Source organism: Protopterus annectens, chromosome 3.part0 (genome assembly GCF_019279795.1).
Source record: "Protopterus annectens isolate FY-2018-M chromosome 3.part0, PAN1.0, whole genome shotgun sequence".
Classification (NCBI taxonomy): domain Eukaryota; kingdom Metazoa; phylum Chordata; order Ceratodontiformes; family Protopteridae; genus Protopterus; species Protopterus annectens.
In genome coordinates, this window is record NC_056731.1 from 513,104,341 (window position 1) to 513,129,484 (window position 25,144).

Sequence of the window (25,144 nt, forward strand, 5' to 3'; positions counted from 1 at the left end):
AGCTAGAGAAAGCATGGCTAAAAGACAAAGCATTTGCTTAGGAATGATGGAATATACAAGAGTGAAGCATCCCTAAAATGTGCATACTTTGTAAAACAGGTTGGAAATGAATGTCAGATATTAAAACTTGCTCAGCACTATTTCTTATTTATAAAATAAGAAACGAGGTATACAGAACATTCTAAACAATATTCACATAAACCAGTATGTACAATACTGATAAGAAAATTCTAATTACTACAGAAAATGTTTGAAATAAGGTCCAAATTGCATAAAACTAATAAAATGAAGGGAAATGACTGCATTTTCACAAAGTGTGTATTTTCATATTAAGCAAAAATATTTGAGTTATCAGAAATGCATAAAAAGTGTTCACGTTTGTGTAGTGTTACAGTAAAGCTATTTTGCAAAAGTACAGCTATTACAGGGCATATTTCACAGAATACAACCATTACAGAGTATATTTTGCAAAATACAGTATTTTGAAGAGTTTATTGTGCATTTGAATGTTACTGCAAGCTCACAGAACAGTTTGTTCATACATAATTACAAGGGCCATATTTTCAGTGTGTTTGCGTATACTTTGTGGGCATAGCAGATGGACTTTGAAAACCCATTGCACTTGTGTTTGACAGTAATAGTGCTGAGAACTGGACAGTGTTTGAGCAGGAGTACATTTTTGTACAGGCTGCATTTTCCGATAAAGATGACCATATAAAGGCATTCATTCTACTTAACTTAGCCAAGTCTGAAGCCATAGAAAGAGAACATTCATTTGTGTATGCACCTGCTACTTATACAAGAGAAGGGGAAAACCGTCATATTGTTGTACAGACTGAAATTTAGAGAAGTGTGTAACCCCAAGACAAATGTTACAATGGAAAGGCACTTATTTTATACAATGGATCAAAAGCCTGGTGAAACCTTTGCAGCATATATAACTGACCTGAGAAATAAAGCTAAAATGTGCAGATTTGGTGATTTAAGGGATGATCTGATAAAGGACAGACTTATGTGTGGCATTAAAGATGATGCTGTGAGAAAGACTTTGCTTCGTGACAGTGATTTAACTTTGAATAAGGCCATTGAAATTTGTCAGATATATGAGCTCACAGAAAAGCACACAAATATGCTTACAAATGAGAACAGCTGTAGAACATGCAGTGATAAAGCTCATGTTGACAGTATGAGGCACATAATTAAAAGAAACAGGCCCAAGCAGATGGCAGCAACTGCAGACCCTGCAGCACTCACTGGTGAACCCCAGAACTTTCCAGCAAATTCTAGCCTTCACATAGTCTCACTGAAACATAAGAGTGAGTCAGCAAACAGGCATAAGGGTGGAGAGGTGCATGCTTACCCAGTTTCATTGCCAACTGTCATAATTGTGGTAGAAGTCATAAATCTAAAAGGGAAAAATGTTTAGCTTTCGGTCAACAATGCCATAAATGCAATAAATGGAATAATTTCAAAAAGGTTTTGTAATTCAAAAGGCCCACATTCTTTTATTAAACATTTTAAGAAACAAACTGATCAGTTAGAGAGCTACAACCCCACTCTATGTTGATGGTGTGTCAGCGCTTCACGAAACAGTTAATGCAGTAGATTTAAGGGCAAAGAATCAAGTATTCTGTAGTGTCCAGATAAATGGCAAACCCATAGAGCTCAAAGTTGATACAGTGCAATGTTATGTCAGCAGAAACATTTGCTAGTGTATGTAAAGGTGAAAGTCTTGATTTGGCAAAGTGTGCGAAGCTTGTTGCTTATGGAAGTGAAGAAATTCAAAATAAAGGCACAGTAGTGCTTTCATGTTACTCTGCTGGAAGAGGCTACAACTTATTTTGTTGTCAAGAGGCACATTAGGACTCAGACAGTTTGAAAATGGGACTGCTTTCATTTAATGAGGTCCACCAAGTTTGCTTAAATGACCACTACTTTAAATTTTGTCCATTACATTTTCCACCTATGTTGATCTTTTCAAAGACAACGTAGGCAAACTTCCAGTTGTGCATTCCACAAAGTTAGATCCAGAGGTCAGTTCCAATAGCCATGCAGGGTAGATTCAAAGCAGAGCTAGATAAAATGGTGTGATTTGTCCAGTTGAAACTCCAACTGAATGCATCTCTTCCACGGTGGTAGCTCATAAGAAAAGCTCAGATAACATCAGAATATGTACTGAGCCACAAGATTTGAACAAAGGACTAAAAAGACCTAACCCAATACATAAAATTGTCTCAGCCTTGATGTCAAATGCCACTATTTTTTTCTGTCTTAGATGCAAAGAGTTCATTTTGGCAAATTCAGTTTGACAAAAAAAATCATCACTGCTCACTACTTTCAGAGTACTCCATTTGGCAGGTACAGATTTTTGAGAATGCCATTTAGGATAAATTCTGCAAGTGAAGTATTTATGAGCTGACAGATCACACAGCCACAGATTCAGTTTTACAAAGGCTGAACCATTTTATCAATCAAGGATGGCAGTCAAAGTAATCAAGTTTAACTCAAGAAGTGTAACTTTATTTTTCATACAGAGGTGAGATTTTGTCTGACAAAGGTATTATGAAATTTCCAAAAGTAATTGCAACCACAGCACACTACTGTCTTGCATCGTAGTCACTCAGGAGTCTATTCTACCAAAAGAAGGGTGAGAGGGCCAGTACTTTGGCCTTTTATGTCACAGGACATTGACAGAGCACTTTCATCTTGTTCAGTGTGTAACAGTACAAAGCCACATCAACAGAAGGAACAACTTTAGCTTAACCAGATTCCAGAACTACCTTGGTCGACAGTAGCCACCGATATCTTCAAGTGGAATGTCAACATTATTTGGCATTAACAGACTCTTACTCCAATTGGTTCAAGATTGACCTACTTCCTACCCTATCATCCAGTACTGTCATGATGAAGTGCCATTTCACAGTCCATGGTAGTCCGCACATAGTTATTTCTGACAATGGCATGCAGTTTGCAAGCCAATAGTTCAAAAGATTTGCTGAAGAATGATACTCTACTCATGTTACGAGCAGCTCAGAGCACCCGCAGTCATATGGTTTGGCAGAACATACAGTTCAAAGTGCAAAACTGTACTAGAGAAATCACAATGAGATAATAATGATGTTTTCCTGAATCTCAGAAATCTTCCTTGTGATAAGCATCTTGGTTCACCTGCTCAGAGACTTCTGTTGAGGCTAACCAGAACCACATTACCAATCAGTTATTGGTTCCATGTGTCAAGAACAACAGTTCAGTGAAAACCAATCTGTTGAAGAAGTGCCTAACCTAGAAGTCCTACTACGATAAAACCAGACAACTGCTCAATCCATTACAAGGAGGAGAAGTGGTAAGGATACAAATGTCCAAAGGTTATGATCGGATTGGTGCTTGAAGAATATTTGTCCAGAACAGAGATTGTACATTGTGGAATCAAAAGGAGCAGTCTTTAGGCAGAATCAGAAGCATGAGACCAGTATCAGAGCCTATACCACAGCACATAGCCTGTGAGAAAGACCATCTCAGAGTGAGTTGTGTTCAGATTCCAGAGAAAGTTCCAAAGGACATTCCCGTTCCTGTGACAAATCCAGAGGTTCCTAATACAAGTTGTGCACTGCAGACTGTCTCTGTTGCTAAATTTGGTCCAAGCTGTTATGCTATGAGAGATTGTCACATCTGTAAACCCTGCACCAGATTTGACATGAACATTGTGTTTTGTTTCTAATGCACATAATACATGTCTAACTCTGTTGTTTATACAAAAGGCAATCTTTTTAAGAGGGTGAATGTAGCTCAATGTGTGCGTATGTACCTTTAAGAAGCTATCCAAGGGATTGCACAAGTATATAAGCAGTTGAGATGTATGCAAGGGCTGTCTGTTAACTAGTTTATTCATATTTGATGATGCTGCTATCCAGCCTGATGTGTTACTATATATTAAAGCATCTAAACAAAATACTCCCCCTGCTTGTCATCTGCATTAGAGAGAGACAAACGACAGCTGGTAAGGCATTACAGGTAAAAGGAGCTCGAGAGTATGGATCAGAGGATCTGGAAGAAGCTGCAGTCAGATCTGAAACCCATCCGTTTGGTAAATGAATGAAAGAAACATTAGATCTAAAGTTCCTTGTGGAAAATTACTTTCAATGGCTTCTACCTCAGCCTGAAGAATTCTAGAGGTTTAAGTACTTTTACTGTACCCTCCTGTTTCTCATTTCTTAACAAGGTGGCAATGTACCCATCAACCCACTCATTATCAAGATTACTGGGGAGGTGAATCTGAACATTCATCTTCCAATTTTCATTTTGAAGCTTGCCACCACTGGAAATATGTTTTGAATGTGATGAATGTATCTCAAGAACAATCACAAAGCAGCTATTTTGTATAAAAAAAAAAAAAAGTATTTCACTCCCTAGTGCTTTCCAAAGGTTGTCAAACTGCATTAGTTTGTTACAGAAATTGGGAAAAGACCTGGTTACTTTTAAGGCTCACTGTATCAAATCATTGCCAAACTAATGCCCTTTGTCATGATACTGCCCTGGATGAGATTTGTGCAAATATAGCTCTGTCATGTACTTATACCTTCACCAACCATTCTAAACTGCATTTGTTTCCATATCATTTTTACAAAACAGTAGCCTTTTTCCTTTCTAAAAATAAGCATCTTTACCAAATTATCACTTATGACATAGGCAATCATACATTTATATGAACGAAAACAATCCATACAGACAGTCTCAGCAGCAAGTATTTTACATCACAGACCGTATTGACAATTTTAGTTGCAAACATTATACATCATCTATAATCTACCCAATCATTGTCAAACATTACATAACTCATTCAAATATTGCCTTCTTTCACACCTCATTCCTCCCCTGTATGTATTGCTCCCACAGTTTCCATTTTTTCCTATGCAATTTGCTCCTACCCTTTTCTAAAAATCCTAATTCCAGTTGTTTTATCGCTGTTACTAAATTCACTTCTAGTACAGTTGGTTTAGACTTTGATTTCCATTTTCTAGTAATTGCTTTTTTTGGTAGCCACCACAAAGCCTTACTATGTCTAAGCAATTCAGATTCTGCACCATAATTCAGAAAAATCATTTTAGTTGTACCAATGCTCACCCAGTATCTCGAATAGATTACTCTGCATGGGATTTTTGAAGTCTGCAAACTCATCACACTCCCAGAAAATGTTCCCAATTACCTCTGTTCCCCATCACACCTCAAACACACTCTGGAGTCAACTAGGGGTGTAAAAATATATGTAAACATTTCCAACCAAAAATCCTAAATATAGGATTTTGTTGCATATTTGGGAGACAAACATATACCCCCCCCTGTTTATTTGTGGATTGCTTACCAGTCTCTCTTTCCAATCCTTTCTAACCTCCGACTGACTCTTAGTTATCACACTATACTTTATATGCTCTATTAATTATTCCTTTAACAGCAGCTTCTGTTCTAGATTCTGCTAAAACTTCTACCAGTTCTGGTCTTTCATTTAGGACCCACTATTTCTCTTTGCCTATACTCACATATCAATCCTGGATAGGAAAGGCAATTTCTAAACTGAAGTCCAAATAAATTCTTGACACCTTCCTATTTTACCTTTCTGTCTGTAGTTATTTGCTCCCAATACCTTGGTTCCTTTGCCAGTTTCTCCAATTCTAGTCCCCCTCCTACTTATTGTCTGTATCCTAGTTGCAGTCATCCCTATCAGCAGAAAGTACAGTTTTGTACCTACCATAAATGTAGATGTTGAGTGTTCACACTGCTGCAGTCATTACACTTGGTCCCGCAGTCGGCCAGAGTTCGAAAGTCTTGGTCCGGCGTCGGTTGCTGTTGCTTCTTCCCTGACGTCAGTGCGCCAGGGGTATAGAAGATGCATCAGACGCCATTTTCTTCAGTTTTTCTTGCCCCAGGTGCCCCCAAGTAGGTAGGCAATACATATTGCTAATAAAAAATATACATATTAAATAAGAACAATACCTTCAGTTACAAGCAAATACTTTCTATCCTATACAACCTTTGTGGTGTAAGTCCAGTTAGTTTAGAGGGGATGGAGGGAGGGTAATCTGGACTGCAGCAGTGTGAACACTCGAACATCTACATTTATGGTAGGTACAAAACTGTACTATGTTCATCGTGTTACACTGCTGCGGTCATTACACTTGGGTAGAATCCCAAAGCTAAGGTTGGGTGGCTGATCTATAAAGAGTTAGGATTGGCTATGAGGCCCTGCAGAACTGCAGTGGCAAACCCTGCTTTGGATTTATAGTAAAGAGGCAGGTGGTAATGCTTGGTAAAGGTGTGCACTGAACTCCAAGTTGCAGCCTCCAAAATTTCCTTGGTAGGTACTCCTCTGAGAAAGGCTGTTGAAGTGGCTGTTGCCCTGGTGGAATGTGGCCTAATGTTATTTGGGACTGTTTTTCCATGCTGTGTGTGGCAGTAACGAATACAGTGCCCTATCCATTTGGATATAGTCTGCTTTGAGATAGCCTTGCCCTGTGATCCTGCAGCATATGCTACAAACAGTTGCTCAGTTCTCCTGAAAGCTTTTGTTTTGCCCAAGTAGAAGCGTAGCTGCCTGTGTATGTCCAAATAATGCATACATTTCTCCCCTTTATTCTGGGGGTTTGGATAAAAAGTTGGCAAATGGGTTTGGTTAAGAGCCACACTAGATACCACCTTTGGCATAAAGGTAGGGTTTGTCCTTAAAGAAACCCTGTCCTGATGAAAAATGATAAAAGGTTCCACTGCCATTAATGCCCGTAGCTCTGAGACTCTTTGTGCTGAAGTTACTGCCAGGAGCAGAGCTGTTTTCCATGATAAAAATTTTAGATCGGCTGTATTGGCTGGCTCAAAAGGTGGCAGGGTCAGTTTTTCCAAAACGAAGATGAGGTCCCAAGTTGGTGTTGGAGCTCTCCGGGGCGGTCTTATGTTTTTAGTCCCTCTGAGGTACTGCTTTAGCAAGGGATGAGAGAATAATGGAGGATCCGTGTTGTAGTGTGCTGAAATGGCAGAGGCGTGGATCTTAATTGATGAGAAGGATAGGCCTCTGTCTAGCATCTCAGAGAAGTATTGTAAAATCTGACGAATGTTTGGAACAAGAGGGTCAAGGCTTTGAGCCTGGTTCCAGGCACAGAATCTCTTCCATTTTTCTGAGTAAGCTTTCCTGGTGCTACGCCTCCTGGCCTCCAAAATGACACCCATAACAGCTTTAGAGAGAGGTGTTGCCTGTTTGACTAATGAATCTGCCATGCAGCCAGGTTTACGGTTTTGAGCAGACCGTGCAGGATATGATTGTTTTGTTGAGTCAGAAGGTGTGGAATTGGAGGCAAAATCCCAGGTGAGCCTTGAGCTAAGTTCCTTAAGATAGGGTACCAGTGCTGGCATGGCCAGTCTGCAGCAATCAGGATCATCTGTGTTTTTTCTTGTCTGGCTTTTAGGAGTACCTTTGAAAGGAGAGGCAGTGGCGGGAAGAGCATCCACTTTCCATGCTTGTTTGTGATGTCCTTGTGCAGAATGTTTGTAGTTGGTAATTCAGTGGGAAGGCAAAAAGATCTATGTCTGGGCATCCCCATTTTTGCGTTACCATGCTGAAGATTTGTGGATTCAATTTCCATTTGTGAGGATCCATGATATTTCTTAGATAGTCTGCCAGAGTATTTTTCTTTCCTGGCAGGAATTGTGCTTGCAGGTGAACTTGATAACTTAGAGCTGTATTCCACAAGGACATGGCTTGCCTGCATAGCGGATAAGAATGAGTGCCCCCTTGCTTGTTTATGTACTACATTACTGTGGTGTTGTCTGTCTTTAATAGTTGTCCTGGATGCAGAAGGTCCTTGAAAGCTGTTAGGGCATTTTGAACAGCCAACATCTCTTTCTGATTGATGTGAAGATGCATCTGGTCTGTGGTCCACTTGCCCTGAATGCATTTTTCTGCCATTTGTGCTCCCCAGGCGTAATCCGAAGCATCTGTTGTTAGAGTCTGCCTGGCTGTGGGGGTAGGGTAAAAGGCTGACCCTTGTTTAGGTGACATGCCTGTGCCCACCATCGAAACTCCTGTTGTAGGCAGGGAATCATTGGTATTACTGCTTCTAAACTGTGAGAGTGTTGAGTCCAAACACTTTTTAGGTACCAATGTAATTTCCTCATTTGCAGTCTGGCATATGGTATTAGTAGTACGCAGGATGCCATGAATCCCAGGGCCTGCAGAATTTTTCTTGCATGGAGATGGGACTTTTTTGCCAGTAATTGAAAATATTGAGTTAGTTGAACTTGTCTGGCGTGAGGTAAGCCATCTGGGCCGTTGTATTTAAGCTGGCACCCAGGAATATAATCTGTTGTGAGAGCACTAGTTTTGACTTCTTTTCGTTTACTGTGTACCCTAGAGAAATTAGCAACCTTTTTACAAACGCCAGATGCTGTAGAAGAATGTCCTTTGTCTCTGCTTGAATGAGGCAGTCGTCCACGTATGGATATATTTGAATTCCTTTTTGTCTGCAAAATGCAATTACTGGTGCCAGGCACTTTGTGAAGACCCTGGGCGCAGTAGGTAAGCCAAAGGGCAGTGCAGAGAATTGGTAGTGCATTGTACCAGCTTTGAATCTGAGGTATCTTCCGCAATCTTGTCTGATAGGGACATGCAGGTATGCCTCTGAGGTCCAGAATAACAAGCCAAGCCTTCTTGCCCAGCATGGGTAGAAGCTGCTGTAATGTCAGCATTTTGAATTTCGGAATATCTAGGTATTTAGAATTGAAAGTTCTGGTATGGGCCTCCAGGCCTTGTCCTTTCTAGGGACCAGGAAGATTCTTGAGTAAAGTCCTTGTTCCTGTTGTGGTACTTTTTGCATAGCTCTCATGTCTATGAGAGCTGAAATTTGTTTTTGTGCCTCTGCCCATTGATTTTGTGGCAGGTCTGGCATTCCTTTTAGCCTTGGTAAAGTATGAAAATGTAACCTGTAACCTTGAGACACAATATTCAGAACCCATTTGTCTTGGGTGATTGCTTGCCAGTTTTGAGAAAAAAGTGCTAGTTTTCCCCCTAAGGGGGCTTCCAGAAGGGAAGTGCTTGGCGTACGAAGGGGAAAGTCATTGTGACGGTTTCCTGTAAGGTTGAGACTTGTCCTCACCTCCTTTTGGGGTTGAGGTGCCACACTGTCATCTGTTTGAGCCTTGGGATTGAGATCTGCCTCTTGGGCGTCTGTATCTGCGCCTCTGTGGCCTGTCTGCCACTGGAAAGGACCAATTCTTTGTTGGCCAATTTATACTAAATCAAGGTGGCTGTACCTGTAAGAAATCCTTTGCATAGATTTAGCTTTATCCTCCATTTTCTTTAACACCTCTTCTGCCTCAACACCAAACAAGGTGGTATGCTGTAAAGGAGCATCCAATAATTTTGCCTTAACATGATCAGGTAAACTCTGTTCTTTTAACCAAGCATGTCTTCGAATCACAGAACCTGGAACTGCAGCTCTACAAGAGGCCTCTAAAGAATCAAAACCACATTGCAGAGTACGTTTTCCCACCTGTTCAACTGCATGCAATAAATCCTGCATTTCTTTGCAATCAGGAGCTTCTGAGCTTGCAAGCATTTTCTGTTTTAACTGAGCCATTAAATATTGTTGGTACTTAAGCATGTGAGACTGGCAATTTAAAGCCCTTACTGCTAAAGCTGCAGAAGTGTATACTTTCTTCCCCATCTTTCCAAAGCTCTGGAATCTCTGTCAGAAGGTACTAGATTTTTTGCAATGGAAGCCTTAACCCCTTTTGGACCCTGGGAGATAGTTTCTGGATCGGCCGAAGGGTTTTTATAAAGAAACTTGTGAGAGTCAGGGACTCTAATACCTATCTGGCTTGGCTGGTGCAGGGGGCAAAGAATCAGGAGATAAGCTGGATTCAGAAAACACATCATCCACAATATCTAGCACAGACGGAATAGCCAGGGGTCTGTGCTGAGGCACTAAAAGGAAATCCCTGAGCCTTTTCTTGGATTCTGAGTAATCCTGGCTTTCCCAGTGGAAATGCTCCCTCATGGTATGTAAAGTTTCCCCAAAAGAATAATCCTCAGGAGGAGAGGCTGAAGGGATAGATTCTTCAGCATCAGAGTCCTCATAGGGGGGTAGAGAGTATCCCTGGTCTGAAGAGGAATTAGAGGAAATGGAAACCTGATCAGAGGAATCATAGTCTGGATCCTGCCTAGGTCTTTTCTCCGGAGGGGGATGGGAACCCCTGATTAGAGTAATGAGGTCTTCGGCCATTTTAAGCATCTGTTTCTTAGGCATGGAGGACTGTCCAGGAGAATGCTGTACTTGCTTCTTTGTCTTTAATGGTACTTTAGTCTTGGCTGTAGCTTTAATGGTAAGTTGTGAAGGTCTGAAAACACCCTCAGAAGCCGATGCCTGCTCAGCAGCTCCAGAACCATCTGAGGGATTAGTTTCCGTAGGCCCAAAACCTTGAGTTTCCAGAGGCCTAGTTGTCTCCACATGGGAGTCGGAGGCGGCCTGTGGCTCTGAGGTAGCGGGTGTCAGGGGCTGCGAAAGCACCTCACTGAGAACCGGCGACTGGCCTAGAAGAGGTTTTGTCATCAGTTTTGGACCTCGGATGCCTGTCTTTATCCTTGTCTCTGCATTTTTTCGGTATTGCGGTAGTCCGTTGATCTGACGGCATAGTATAATTGAACCTTCAGCCAAAGTAATGCAAAGCAAAATCAAAACGTCTTTTTATAGTGCGTTTGTTAAATCTAGCACAAAACCGACAACTAGTGACCATCATGATCAGGGCCTAGGCATGGAATACAGTAAGAAAGTCCTTAGGAGGTATTTGCTTCCCACAAGAAATACAATTATTAACTTTTTCTGACATTGGTCTGAGGCAAGAAAAAAGTTTCCCCAATGGGGTACTTAGCTTTATTGAAGACTTCGGATCTGAAATTAGACTTCGAAAATCTCAGGAGTCGGCCGACCAGCACTTGCGAACTGCTTTTGCTTTGGGCACCGCGCGGCAAGAAAGACTGAAGAAAATGGCGTCGGATGCATCTTATATACCCCTGGCGCACTGACGTCAGGGAAGAAGCGACAGCAACCAACGCCGGACCAAGACTTTGGAACTCTGGCCGACTGCGGGACCGCCTGATGGCAGGATAACCCAAGTGTAATGACTGCAGCAGTGTAACATGATGAACATCCTCCTTTTCTCCACTCCCCTGCTGGCTAAGTTCTTAAAATACTTTCTGCTACTTTATGAAAATAATATTCTGTATGATTACTGTTATTCACTTCAAAGGTCTACATCCAAAATCCCAGCCTCTCCTTGTTTCTTGAGCTTACCCCATTTCATCATCATGCCTTTCCTCCTTGAATTATAGGTTTCTGCTTGTACTATGTATAGAAGCCTTAACTGTGTAGCTCTGAAGTACCCCCTTCAAATCAGACAATCCCACTCTGCCTTGTTCTACTGGAAGGATCAGCTTATCCCACTTGACTCTTTGCCATTGTACCCTTCCAGATAAAATCCTTCAACTCTTTATTAACTGCCACCCACAACATGTCCTCTGGTTGACAAAAATGTCTGACCTGTGTATGACGCTAAAGGGATTAAAATTATTTTAACTGCTTGGAACTTAACAGAGCATCCGATTTCTCAGTTTTTGTATGGTCTTTGTTTAGTCTCTTCCCACATATCCTTAGCTACCACATCGGAATCCTTTTTAATTCATACTCTTAAATACATTTTAATCATACCCCATAAATATGGATACTGCTGAAGCAATTCATGTGTGGGTACATAATTCACCACTATTGCCTTTGCTTTAGCTTCATTAATGTATCCTGAAAAGATTTTAAACTCTCTCAAAATGTTCCACAATACTGTAATGTCCTTTTCTGGTTTTATCGGGTATAAAATATCATCTGCAAATAGAGCCAGCTTCTCTTGACTGCCATACCAATTATATCCTCCCTTATTTTCTTTGCCAGTGGTTCTAAATATAATGCAAATATAGGGGAAAGAGAACACCTCTGTCTGAATTTTTACTTGAGTAGAAGAGAGAGAGGAACCCACCAATTTTCACATCTGATCCCTCATATATCCTCCTAATCAACCTTACAATTTCATTAGAGAATGCAAATGCTTCCATTTTCCTGCTCAAAGTCCCAGCATACAATATCAAATGCTTTCTCTGCATCAAGACCCACCAACAACAGTGATATTTTCTTACATTCTGCTTCCCTATGGATCATCAATGTTCTGTTAATGTTGTCAAATGTTTGCCTCCCCACCACAAAACCACACTGATCCATATCTATCAATTTTGGCATCACTTCTGCCATTCTTTTGATTATAGACAAACACTTTATAATCATAAACTTAGAATAAACATGGGCCTATATGAACCTGGACCTGATGGGTCTAATCCTCTTTAGGTATTAGAGCACCACCACTTTCGTCCAGGAAGTCTGTGCTTCTCCTCCTCTTAAAATACTATTAAACAAAACCTTCCAGATTCTTTACCATTTTTCTCCCTCCTAGATTCTAAACTTCCACAGGAATACCATCTATTCTTAGGGACTTTCCTGTACACTGCTCATGCATATCTATTTTTATCTCATCTCCTATTACCCTATAGTAATTGAGCCTCATCAACCTCAAACTTTGGCATATTTAATGCTTCCATAAACATTTCCATTTGTACCTTTTCTTGATTTCCACATTTATCTGCTTTATATAGACATTCATAGAATTTCCAAAAATACTTCTTATACTTTTGCAGGATCTCGTTATGTTCCTTGTTAACGGTTCTCTAAGCTTATCAACAGCCCTTTCTACCTTCTGTTGCCCAAGTTGTGCTAAAAGTTTTTGTGGTCTAGAGTTACTATCAAAAAGCAGTTGCTTAACAGCAATCTTTCTAAACTCTATACATATTATCAAGGTAATCTATTATTTTCTGTTCACCATTGCAATACTTTAACATTTGTCATTCTTGTTGCTTCTTAACCATATCTCCCTTTTTTTTTTTTTTTTTATTTCCACCCTATATTTAAACTCCACTTTTATTTTATCCTACTTTCTAGCTATATTTTCAGAAGAAATTGACATCTTCTCTAATAGCTCCTGAATAATCTCCGCTACCCATTCCTTAAATTCCTCTCTTTTCAAGACAGGTGGGAAAACACCAGTGTGTCTCGTATCTTTTTTTATCTTCTTCTATCACTATTGGAGCTCCTCTTGCAATTAATGTAAGTAGCCCTCTTTTCCTTTGCCAAGTTATTCAGCTGAATAACCATCTTGAAAACCTTTTATCAAATTCACATGTTCAGTTCTTTCAAAGTGCTTCTCCTGTAGCACAGCTATTTGCACTCTACATTTTTATAGTTCACTACTCTTGTGCATTTATCTGTGAGACTATTGACTTTTAAAGATCTTTGTCTTAAAAATACATTATTCCCACCTTTTATGTTGTATAACAGTTTTTTTTGTTAAATGTCTGCTTCCACCTTTTGTGTGACATGCACACACCGTTTGGCAGGTTGATCTTTTATACAGTTTGTCATATCCATTTGAGCTTATGTCACACCTTTCAAAACTTTGTTTTATTGAAAGCACTCAAAAAATAAATTATCTCCTAAAGCCTATTAACACACAAAACTACATACATCTTCAAATAGTGAAGTTTTACCCTCCTAATAGGAACATATGTTCCAAATGGACAGTCACACTCACAGACTTAACTTAAAGGCTATCCAGGTGCAGCATGTGCTTCTACTAAGTGCTGCCTGGTTTTGTTTGATCTTAGCTCTCTCAGCTGGGAAACATGAAGGCTTTCAGAGAACATCATCTCCTAGCCATTTCTCTTTATCCTAGAAACATGAGAACCAGATACAACATTGCTAAGCATACATTTATTTACTAGAAAAAAAGCCCTACAATAATCAATATTCTTTTTCATGTACTTGCTTTCTCTTAGAACTTAATAGATCAAGCTAAGGGCCCTAATCTAGTCATTCCCCTATGTGAGAATGAGAAAAAACATAGTAATTTTTCTTTTGTCATGCTCTTTTAAATTGCAGTGCCTAAACTTCTTAAAACTGAACAGGGAGGAAAAAAAAAAAAAAGAACAGGAGCACATTTTACATTAGTATCTCCATTGCACGAAAATAACAATCTTACTTCATAGCATTCAAAGAAAATCATGCACTATTAAAATAGTACCATTAAGAAAAAAAGTGTTTTACTTAGTTAAGAAAGCAGAAGATGAGGGAGAAAGTTAAGTATTTTCCGAATATTGACATGCAGTAGGACATATGTTTTAGAGTCCTCTACAACTTTAACAAAGTCCAATATTTCCAGATTTGTTTATTCTGTCATGTTTCACAAATATAATTATTCCATCGGAATACCACATTTGTCAATTTCCAAGTTACTGGTTTTATTCCTGTTCATCTCCATCTCCCAAATCCTGTCTCTGCTTCCTTTCCAACATATTCTTGATTCTTCTAATTGACTCATGTTTTTTTCCCTTCTCTGAAACATTGGAAAATGTTACTGGCACAGTCTCTCTGTATTCCTTATTATAAGAGCAATAAAATGGAATTGCCTTCTGTTTCACAGCTCACTTTTTGTTGGACAAGCAAGTACTTCTTCGAAAATGATTTTGTCCCTTCAGGGGACAAATATTCTGAAGATAACTGGGTACAGCAGTTTAAATATCATGCCTGCTTCTCAACATTCCCTGAACAGTGGAATACATTTATTCCTCTTCTGCCTGGTGTACAAGTAGTCATTCTCCACAATCTGCGGTCCCCCACTTTTAGTACTTTGTCCTTCTGCCTGTTTTGTTGGAATCAATTCCTTCTGCTGGTAAGATTGCATCTTTGCTATTAAAGGTCTAGGTTGCTTTCTCACAGCCACGTTTGGAGTATACACACAATGTGCCCTTTCAATTAACTCCTGCTGTGGAATAACAGTCCAGTTGTTTATTTGTGCTTTCAGCTTCTTGGGTACAGCAGAAAAACCTCCGGTTTTCCCTATGTGCTTTGTTCTCTTAATTGCATCATTTTTTGAAACATCTCCTACTCGGTCAGCATTTTCTTCATTTTTGACCTAGAATTTTGCAATTTTATCACCTCAACTGAATATCTGCTTAAAGTTTCTTTCATTTTTTCCCAGCCTTTTGTTTGAGTCGATATACTCCATCAGTAATGTGTGTTGCTTCACACTTTTCTCTACGTTACTGGAAGTCCCATCTGAAGTTTGCACTGCTTTTTTTCTGAATACCTGCAGTACTTTTCCCAATAAGTGTTTCTTCCTCACCTTCTGTACCTGATTTTCCTTCAGGTCCTCTGCAATTCTTTTTTTCCTGGCATCCAGGCAGTGCACTTACTAGCCAGTTACTGAAATTCACCCAGAAGTATAGGTCCACTGGCTTTCTCTGCTAAGTTTGTTTTCACATTGGGGGAGCTAGAATTAAGCTGTTCATGTGCAGCCATCTTGGAAGTCCCTAAAGCAGTAGCTTGATGGGAACACCCTCAGCTCTGTAAGCTTATCTAAACAAGTTATACTTATACTCATCCCACAATGACATGAAGACAGCTCTGAAATAAAGCAAGTATTTAAGAAATTTGCCATAGGACTTTATCTTGCATGGAAACAGCAAACATAACTGTTAGCCCCTCCCTTAAAATGACATTTTAGATGCTACTAGTATTTAGTATGGCAGTGTTTTTGGGGTGGGAGCATGTTAAGAAATAACTGCAAAAAATGTGCCTATCCCTATTGTGTTAACAAGCCATGGACAGAACTTTGGAATGCCAGAAGCACGAATGCATCACCCTTAGGTAACCAGTTTTCCTCAGGGGGCTTAATGTGTGTTAGAACTAAGGAGTGATGGTTTAAAAAAAAAAAAAGATGGAGCTCTTATTCACAAGCCAATGAAATGGTGAAAGGGCTTAGTACATTTGAATCAAACACTAAACAGTATTAGTAGGGAAGGAAGGCAGACATACATTGTCTGTCTTTCATAACATTACAAGAAATCATCCCAAGACTTATCTACCACCTTCAGTTCTTAAAAAAAAGGGGGGGGGCAAATAAAGAAATTCATACAGGGGTTGTGAGGGTTTAGAAAAGGAAATGTGCAGCTCCAGTAGGAAACTTCATCCTTTAGTATTTGAAAATGCAAGGGGGTTTGTGATTCACCCATCAGCAGCTGCCAAAAAAATATATGAAGAGCTGCAAACCCAGAGATCACTTATAAAGTGCTTTTCATGAGGTAATGCTGCTGATCAAATCAAAAACATTAAACTGCAAGCCAAATTATGAGATCATACAATGCAAGCAAGCAGGAAAGTATACTTGTGTAAGTTGAACTTATCATAAGAGCAGATGTTCAAATGATCACTGCTGCAACAGCCTTAGCTATATGGGTTATATCCTGCTAAGGGTATAACAGCCAGCCAGCTTCCAAAGCTTAAGGGCACATTCCCAAACTGTCAGGGAAGCTCAAGCCGAGCTGGTTGAAAGACAAGTTTGAGTGTGGAGTCCTTCAGAACCTTCCTACCAGCCGAGACAAGGAGAGAAGGACAATGCTAGGAAAGTACAGTTTTGTACCTACCATAAATGTAGATGTCCGAACTGGATAGCATCTGCAGTCATAACAAGTGGGTTGTCCTGTCGTCAGGCAGCCCTGCAGTCGGCCAGATTCCAAAGTCCGGGTCCGGCTTCGGCTGATGTCGCACTCCACCCGACGTCATCTCTGTTGGTCTTCGGGTATAAAAGCATCAGCCGACGCCATTTTCCTCAGTGTTTCTTGCCCCAGATACCAGTAGCCCTCTTGCAGGCTAAAATTTGGATAGATGCCAATGTTTCCAAATAGATAGAGGTAAACACAAAAAATAAGCATATATGTACATATATACAAACAAATACACCATAAAGACTCCCCAACAGCTAGCTATTAGGAGGTTAAACACCCTAGGAGTACCACAGAGGGAAGGCGGAGGGTAATCCTGACTGCAGATGCTATCCAGTTCGGACATCTACATTTATGGTAGGTACAAAACTGTACTATGTCCTTCATGGATGCATCTGCAGTCATAACAAGTGGGTAGAATACCATAGCCAACTAGGGAGGAGGATAAAAGTAGATTATGGTGTGTTTAGGATCCCTTGCAGTACAGCAGTGGCAAATCCTGCTCGGGATCTGGAATATAGAGGCAAATTATAATGCTTGGCAAATGTATGCACGGAGGTCCAAGTAGCCGCCTCAATAATGTCTTTGGTTGCCACTCCGTAAGAAGGCTGTGGTAGTGGCTGTTGCCCTTGTAGAATGAGGTCTTATGTTCTGTGGAATTGGTTTTCCATGGAAGGAGTAACAGTATCGTATGCAATTTCCTATCCATTTGGAGATTGTCTGTTTGGAAATAGCTTTTCCTTCCCTTCCTGTTGCATAGGCTACAAAAAGTTGGTCAGTCTTTCTGCTATTTTTGTTCTGTCCAAGTAGTAGCGTAGCTGTCTATGTACATCCAAGGTATGCAGTATTCTTTCCCTCTGTTTTGTGGGTTGGGAAAGAAGGTAGGTAGGTGGATTGCCTGGTTTAAAGATACTCTGGATACCACCTTGGGCATAAATGTAGGATTAGTCCTCATGGACACTCTATCTTGGTGGAAGATTAGGAAGGGTTGCACTGCCATTAAGGCCTGTAGTTCTGAAACCCTCCTTGCTGAAGTAATTGCCAGTAGGAAAGCAGTTTTCCATGACAGGTGTTGTAGGTCTGCTGTTGCTGCTGGTTCAAAGGGTGATAGTGTCAACTTTTCTAGCACAAAGTTTAAATCCCAAGCTGGTAATGGTGGTTTCCTTGGAGGTTTTACATTCTTGATTCCTCTGAGGAACTGCCTGAGCAAAGGGTGCGAAAAAACAGGTGGATCAAAGCTGTATTCTGCTGAAATAGCTGATGCATGTATCTTGATGGAGGAGTAGGACAGGCCTGAATGAAGAAGTTCGCCAGATACTCCAGAATGTTAGGCATATCTATGTTTGACACATCTTTTCCTCTTTCCGTACTCCAAATGACAAACCTTTTCCATTTTCCAGCATAGTTCCTTCTTGTTGAAGGTCTGCGTGCTTCAAGAATAATGTCTTTAACTCTTTGGGAAAGTTCTGGATTAGCTGCTGCTATGTGATGTTCCATGCAGTCAGTTGCAGCGTTTTAGGTTTGGATGTATGATGCTGTAGTTGTTCTGAGTTAACATCAAAGGCATCAGGGTATTGGCCACATATTGTTCCGAGACATGCTCTTCAGTAGTGGGTACCAGTGTTGTCTTGGCCAGTTTGGAGCTATCAGGATTATCCTTGGACGTTCTTCCTTGATTTTTAGTAGTACCTTGTGTATCAAAGGAAGAGGTGGGAATGCATATGCTGTTAGGCCTTTCCAGTTGAAGGAGAGTGAGTCCACTTTCCATGCTAGTGGGTGGAATGTCCTTGTGCAGAATTTTTGAGCTGGTGATTGAGAGGTGATGCGAATAGGTCTATCTGTGGCATTCCCATTTCTTTGAGATGGTCTTGAAGATGTCCGGTGCAGCTTCCATTCGTGGGCATCCGAAGTGGTTCTGCTTAATATGTCTGCTAGAGTATTGTCTTTCCCCGGTACAAATATTGCCTGTAACTGAATGTTGTAGCTGAGTGCCAGGGTCCACAGCTCCAAGGTCATTCTGCATAGGGGGTATGAATGGGTGCCTCACTGTTTGTTGATGTACCACATGACTGTGGTGTTGTCTGTCCTTATCATCAACTGGCCCTCTTTGAGGAATGGTTTGAACTTTTGGATTGCCAGTTTTACTGCCAGCATTTCTTTTAGATTGATGTGTAGGTGAAGTTGATCTTGTGTCCACAATCCTTGCACGCATTTGTCCAGCATGTGGGCCCCCCATCCTAGGTCTGAAGCGTCTGTTGTGATGGTCTGGCTTGGTTGACATCTGCGAAAGGGTAGGCCTGGGTTTGACTGGCATGCCTGAGCCCACCATAGGAACTCCTGTTTTAAGCATGGAATTAGTGGGATTTCTGTTTCTAGACTGTGTCTGTGTTGGGACCATAAATTCTTTAGGTACCACTGTAGTTTCCTCATATGTAGTCTGGCAAATGGGACCAAGATTATGCATGATGCCATGAAGCCCAAGGCCTGCAGAACTTTTCTTGCTGTTAACTTGTTCAGTTTTGTTAGTGCCAAGAAGTAAAGAGGAAGTTCTTTTGTTTTTCTGTAGTCAGGAATGCCATTTGTTGTACTGTGTCCAATTCCGCCCAAGAATGGCCTTGTTTGGGATGGTATCAGCCTTGACTTTTGTAAATTGACTGTGTATCCCAGTCCTTGTAGCAAGTAAATGACCCTTTGTAAATCTGTTGTCAGCTTGCTTTTGTTGTCCCCTTGTAGTAGGCAGTCGTCCAGGTATGGGTAAATTTGAATTCCTGTAGTCTGCAATGGGCGATTACTGATGCCAGGCATTTTGTGAATACTCTGGGCAGTAGATAAGCCAAAGGGCAATGCTGAGAATTGATAGTGCTCTGATCCTGCAAGAAATCTGAGGTATCTTCTGCAGATTGGTCGAATGGGGACGTGCAGGTATGCCTCCTTGAGATCTAGAGTTACCAGCCAAGACTCCTTGCCCAGCATGGGAAGAAGTTGCTGTAGGGTCAGCATTTTGAATTTTGGGACAATGATGTATGTATTTAAGGTGGACAGGTCGAGAATTGGTCTCCAACTTTTTCCTTTCTTGGAACTAGGAATAGTCTGGAATAGAACCCCTTTCCTTGTTCTGCTGTTGGCACTCTTTCCACAGCTCTCATGTTTGCTAACTCCATTATCTGGCGTAGAGCCTCTGTTTTTTGATTTGGAGGTAGATTTGGCATTCCTCTTTGACTGGTAGAGTGTGGAAGTGAAACCGTAACCTTGATCTATGGTTTGTAAAATCCACTTGTCTTTTGTTATGTAGTGCCAGTTCTTTGAAAATAAGGTTAACTTTCCGCCTAGAGGAGCTGCTATTTGTTCCCTGGTAGGCGGAGTTAGGATTAAGTCACTGTGGTTGTGCTGATGTAGTGGCAGTGGCTGTGTCTGTGCCTCTGTTGTTACCTTGCCACTGTCGTCCTCTGTAGGCCCCTCCTCTGGATTGGTTTCTGCCTCTGGAACGTCTATTCCTGCCCCTTTGAAATTTTGTGGAGTCAGGAAAGGACCAATTTTGGCAGGCCAGTTCCTGCTAAACCTTGGGGGTTGAACCTGCAAGAAATCTTTGACAGTTTGAACAGATTTTGCCTTTTCTTCCATTTTCTTCATAACCTGCTGGGCAGGTGTACCAAACAAACTTGTCTTGTCCATAGGAGCATCTAGCAACTTAGCTTTAACATGATCCGGTAAAGCTTGTTCCTTTAGCCATGCATGCCTTCTTATCACTGTGCCTGTCATGGCTGATCTAAATGAAGCCTCCAGTGCATCATAGCCACATTTTAAGGAATGGTTGCTAACTTGTTGTATGTTATTTACCATCTCTAATACATATTTCTTATCAAGAGATTCATCAGTGGTTAGTTTTTAGTTAACTGATCAAGCATAAACTCTTGGTATTGTATCATGTGAAACTGACAGTTTAAAGCTCTAGCTGAGAGAGTAGCTGAAGTGTAGACCTTCTTACCCCATCTGTCTAATGACCTTGCTTCCCTTTCAGAAGGAATAGGGTTTTAGCTGTGGTCGCTGCTACTGCCTTGGGACCCTGGGATATAGTTTCTGGGTCTGCAAGAGGGGCCTTGTAAAGGTGGTGATGAGTATCTGGCACCCTGTAAAATCTGTCTGGTTTGGCAGGGGCTGGGGTAAAGAGTCTGGAGCGGAGCAAACATCATTGAAAGCATCATCCACCACAGAGAGAACAGGAGGTATAGCCAAGGGCCTGTGCTGTGGGAGGTGCAGAAAGGTCCTAAGTCTTTTCTGGAGTCTGAAAAATCCTGTTGCTGCCATTGGAACTGTTCTCGCATGGCATGCAAGGTTTCCCCAAAGGAGAATTCTTCTGGTGGGGAAGCAGCTGGAATGGATTCTTCAGCATCAGAATCTTCAAAATTGGAGAAGGGAGCCTCTGGCTGGTCAGTTATGTCTGATTCATCAGCAGAATCATCAGAAGACACTGGCTCAGGGGGCTCTGCCCTAGGTCTCTTCTCTGGGGGCTGAGAGGCCCTGTCTGGGTGAGATTGAGATCCTCTAATTAAAGAAATTAAATCTTCTGCCAAAGAAAGCATTTGAGAACTAGAAGAGGGCCTGGATGTGGGGGGTTTAGCAGGCACTGATTTAGTAGTCTTGGCTGCTTTAGCCCTGGCGAAGGCCTTAATGGACATGGCTGCTGGAGGCCTAGCAGCACCACGTGCTGGGGTAGAGACATCCAAGGGGATGGTGTCTGATAAGTCAACCACCGTAGTGGGTACAATTTCTGAGGTCGATTCAAGAGTTGTAGCAGGGGCCTCAGTTGTAAGAATAGGTTCAGCTGTACTTTGATCAGTTTTCTCGGTTTCGGGCCGAAACCGAGACACTCGGTTTGCTTTACCGTGGTTTCGGCCGAAACCGCGGACCGCGAGTGTCGGTCTTTATCTTTGCGTTTTTTGGCAGATTGGGTAGTCGGAGGATCCGACGGCATAATGTACGCAAAATCAGTACCGAAAAACTGTTCTGCAAACTCCGACCGACGCGTAAGCGTTCGTCGGTTGAAAGAGGCACAGGCCGAACAGGCTGCTACGTCGTGGGCTGGGCCTAAACAAGGCAGACAGTAAGAGTGGAAATCTTTATGAGGTATTTGTTTCCCACAGGTTAAACAATTGTTAACTTTTTCTGACATCGGCTGAGGAAAGAAAGAGTCCCCAACGGGGTACTTAGCTTTAGAAGTCTTCGAAGTAGTATTCGGTAGAAGTAATCTCTGGATCCGACCGACCGGCACTTGCGAACAGCTTCTGCTTCGGGCGCCGCGCGGCAAGAAAGACTGAGGAAAATGGCGTCGGCTGATGCTTTTATACCCGAAGACCAACAGAGATGACGTCGGGTGGAGTGCGACATCAGCCGAAGCCGGACCCGGACTTTGGAATCCGGCCGACTGCAGGGCTGCCTGACGACAGGACAACCCACTTGTTATGACTGCAGATGCATCCATGAAGGACATCAAAATGTCCACACCCTGGCATAAAACACACCAAAAAAAAAAAATGAGAATGGAGGAAGGGGGGCATGTACTGCAGCAGTGATAATTTGAACATCTACCATTATGGTAAGTTATATAACTGTATTGTCACCTTAACTACATTTGGGAGGTGGAAGGAGAAGAGTCCAGGAGCCCCTGGAGAATCATGCTAGCAAAGCCAAGCTTATAATGCTATGTAAAACTATGCATAGAGGAATGCATAACAGTTTTTTAGACTCCAATCCTTTCTAAAAAGCCAAAGATGACTCCAAGGCCCTGGTAGAGTGGGCCTTGACCCCGCCTGGAATAGTTTTGCTATGGTGAATATAGCATGCCATAGACAACCATTTGGAAATGTCTGCTTTGACACAGGTTTTTCCTTCTTACCTTCACAAGTAATGAACTGGAAACCTTGTCCCTATGGAAAATGAGATAGTATTGACTCGCCATAAGAGCTTGCAACTTAGATACCCCTTCTTGCAGACATCACAGCAATCAGGAAAACTGATTTTTGTGTTAAGAACCTCAACACAGTCAGATTAAATAGAGCAAATGTTAACTTCTCTAACACAAAATTAAGATCCCCAAGCAGGGGGCCAATGGTTTTCTTGGAGGCCTCTTGCACAAAACCCCTTTCAAGAACATTTTGATGAGACACTACACTGAAAGAGGGAGGATTTATGGGTAGATATGCTGAAACAGCCAATAAATGAACCCTGACAGAGGAGTAATAAAAAAGTACAGTTTTGTACCTACCATAAATGTAGATGTTCGAGTGCTAATACAGCTGCAGTCATAACAGATGGGTTATCCTGCCGTCGGGCGGGTCCTCGGTCGGCCAAATTCCAAAGTCTAGGTCTGGCATCGGTTGTCGTCGCTTCTTCCCTGACGTCAGTGCGACAGGGGTATAAAGGAACCAGCCGACGCCATTTTCTTCAGTTTTTCTTGCCCCAGATGTCAGGTGCCCCCAGAAGGAAGGCAATAATAAATCTGTGTGATAATGCAGTGCTATATAATCAAAATACAGTAGTTGCAAGCAAATACATCATAAATGAAAACCCCAATCAGGTTGTATGAGGATGTGTTAGCCTATAGGCCTGTCCCAAGAGGTGAAGGAGGGAGGGAAACCTGAACTGCAGCTGTATTAGCACTCTAACATCTACATTTATGGTAGGTACAAAACTGTACTATGTTCATCGTGCATACAGCTGCAGTCATAACAGATGGGTAGAATCCCAAAGCTAAGAAAGGGGTGGTAGGCACTAGTCGGAGCTAGGAGGAGCCAAAATGCCCTGGCAAGACTGCAGTGGCAAAGCCTGCTCTAGATTTGGAGTATAATGGTAGGTTGTAGTGCTTGGAGAAGGTATGCACAAAACTCCAAGTGGCTGCTTCCAAAATATCCTTGGTAGGAACTCCTCTGAGGAAGGCTGCAGAGGTGGCTGTGGCCCTGGTGGAATGAGTTCTAATGCCTGTAGGAACAGTTTTGCCATGAAAGGAATAGCAAAAGCGTATGCAGTGGGCTCTCCATTTTGAAATTGTCTGTTTGGAAATTGGCTTCCCTTGAGCTCCTACCGCATAGGCCACAAAGAGCTGTTCTGATTTTCTGAAAGGCTTTGTTCTGTCCAAATAATAATGCAGCTGTCTGTGGATGTCCAAGGAATGTAGTAACCTCTCCCACTTTGTTTTGAGGATTAGGATAAAAAGTAGGTAAATGTATGGCCTGATTTAAAGCTACCCTGGATACCACTTTAGGCATAAAGGTCGGGTTGGTTCGTAAGGAAACTCTGTCCTGATGGAAGATGATAAAAGGCTGGACAGCCATGAGAGCCTGTAGTTCTGAAACTCTACGAGCTGAGGTGATAGCCAGAAGGAAAGCTGTTTTCCAGGACAAATATTGCAAATCTGATGAGGCAGCTGGCTCAAAATTGCAAATCTGATGAGGCAGCTGGCTCAAAAGGAGGCAAGGTCAATTTTTCCAGAATGAAATTAAGATCCCAAGCAGGTATTGGTTGTTTCCTTGGAGGCCTTAAATTCTTAGCCCCTCTGAGGAACTGTCTTAAGAGAGGGTGAGAGAATAAAGGTGGATCAGTGTTGTATTCTGCAGAAATGGCTGAGGCATGTATTTTGATGGAGGAGAAAGTCCACTGCTTAGCAGTTCAGCCAAATATTGTAGTATTTGAGGTAAATTCAGTTTTCCAGGATCCTGCCCCTTTTTCTCATTCCAGACACAAAAACGTTTCCATTTTGCGGAGTAAGCTTTTCTAGTTGATGGCCTTCTGGCCTCCAAAATGACATCCTGCACCTCCTTGGAGAGTAGGGCCTGTTGAGATGCTAAGGAATCTTCCATGCGGCTAGATTGAGTGTTTTTAGCTGGCTGTGAAGAGTTTTGAAACTGTGCTGAGTCAGAAAAAGAGGCATTAGAGGCAGGGTCCATGGTGGGGAATGCGTCAGGCTCCTCAGGAGTGGGTACCAGTATTGCCTTGGCCAGTCCAGAGCAATGAGAATCATCTTTGGTCTGTCTGGTTTGGTCTTTAATAGAACTTTGGGCAGCAGAGGAAGAGGAGGAAAGGCATAAACTGTCATTGATGTCCGACTGAAAGAAAGCGCGTCCACTCTCCAGGCCTTTGGATGGAAGATCCTTGAGCAGAAGTTTGTCAAATTGATGATTCTTGTGGGAGGCAAAGAGATCTAGGTCTGGCCTTCCCCATTCTTGGATTATTTCTGTAAAAACCTTTGGATGCAATTTCCATTCATGTGGATCTGTCATATTCCTGCTTAGGTTGTCTGCCAGCGTGTTTTCCTTGCCTGGCAAGTACTGTGCTTGTAGTTCCATTTGTAAGTCCATGGCCATGTTCCAAAGTGGCATGGCCAGTCTGCATAGGGGGTAAGAATGTGTTCCTCCCTGTTTGATTATGTACCACATAACTGTGGTGTTGTCCATTCTTATC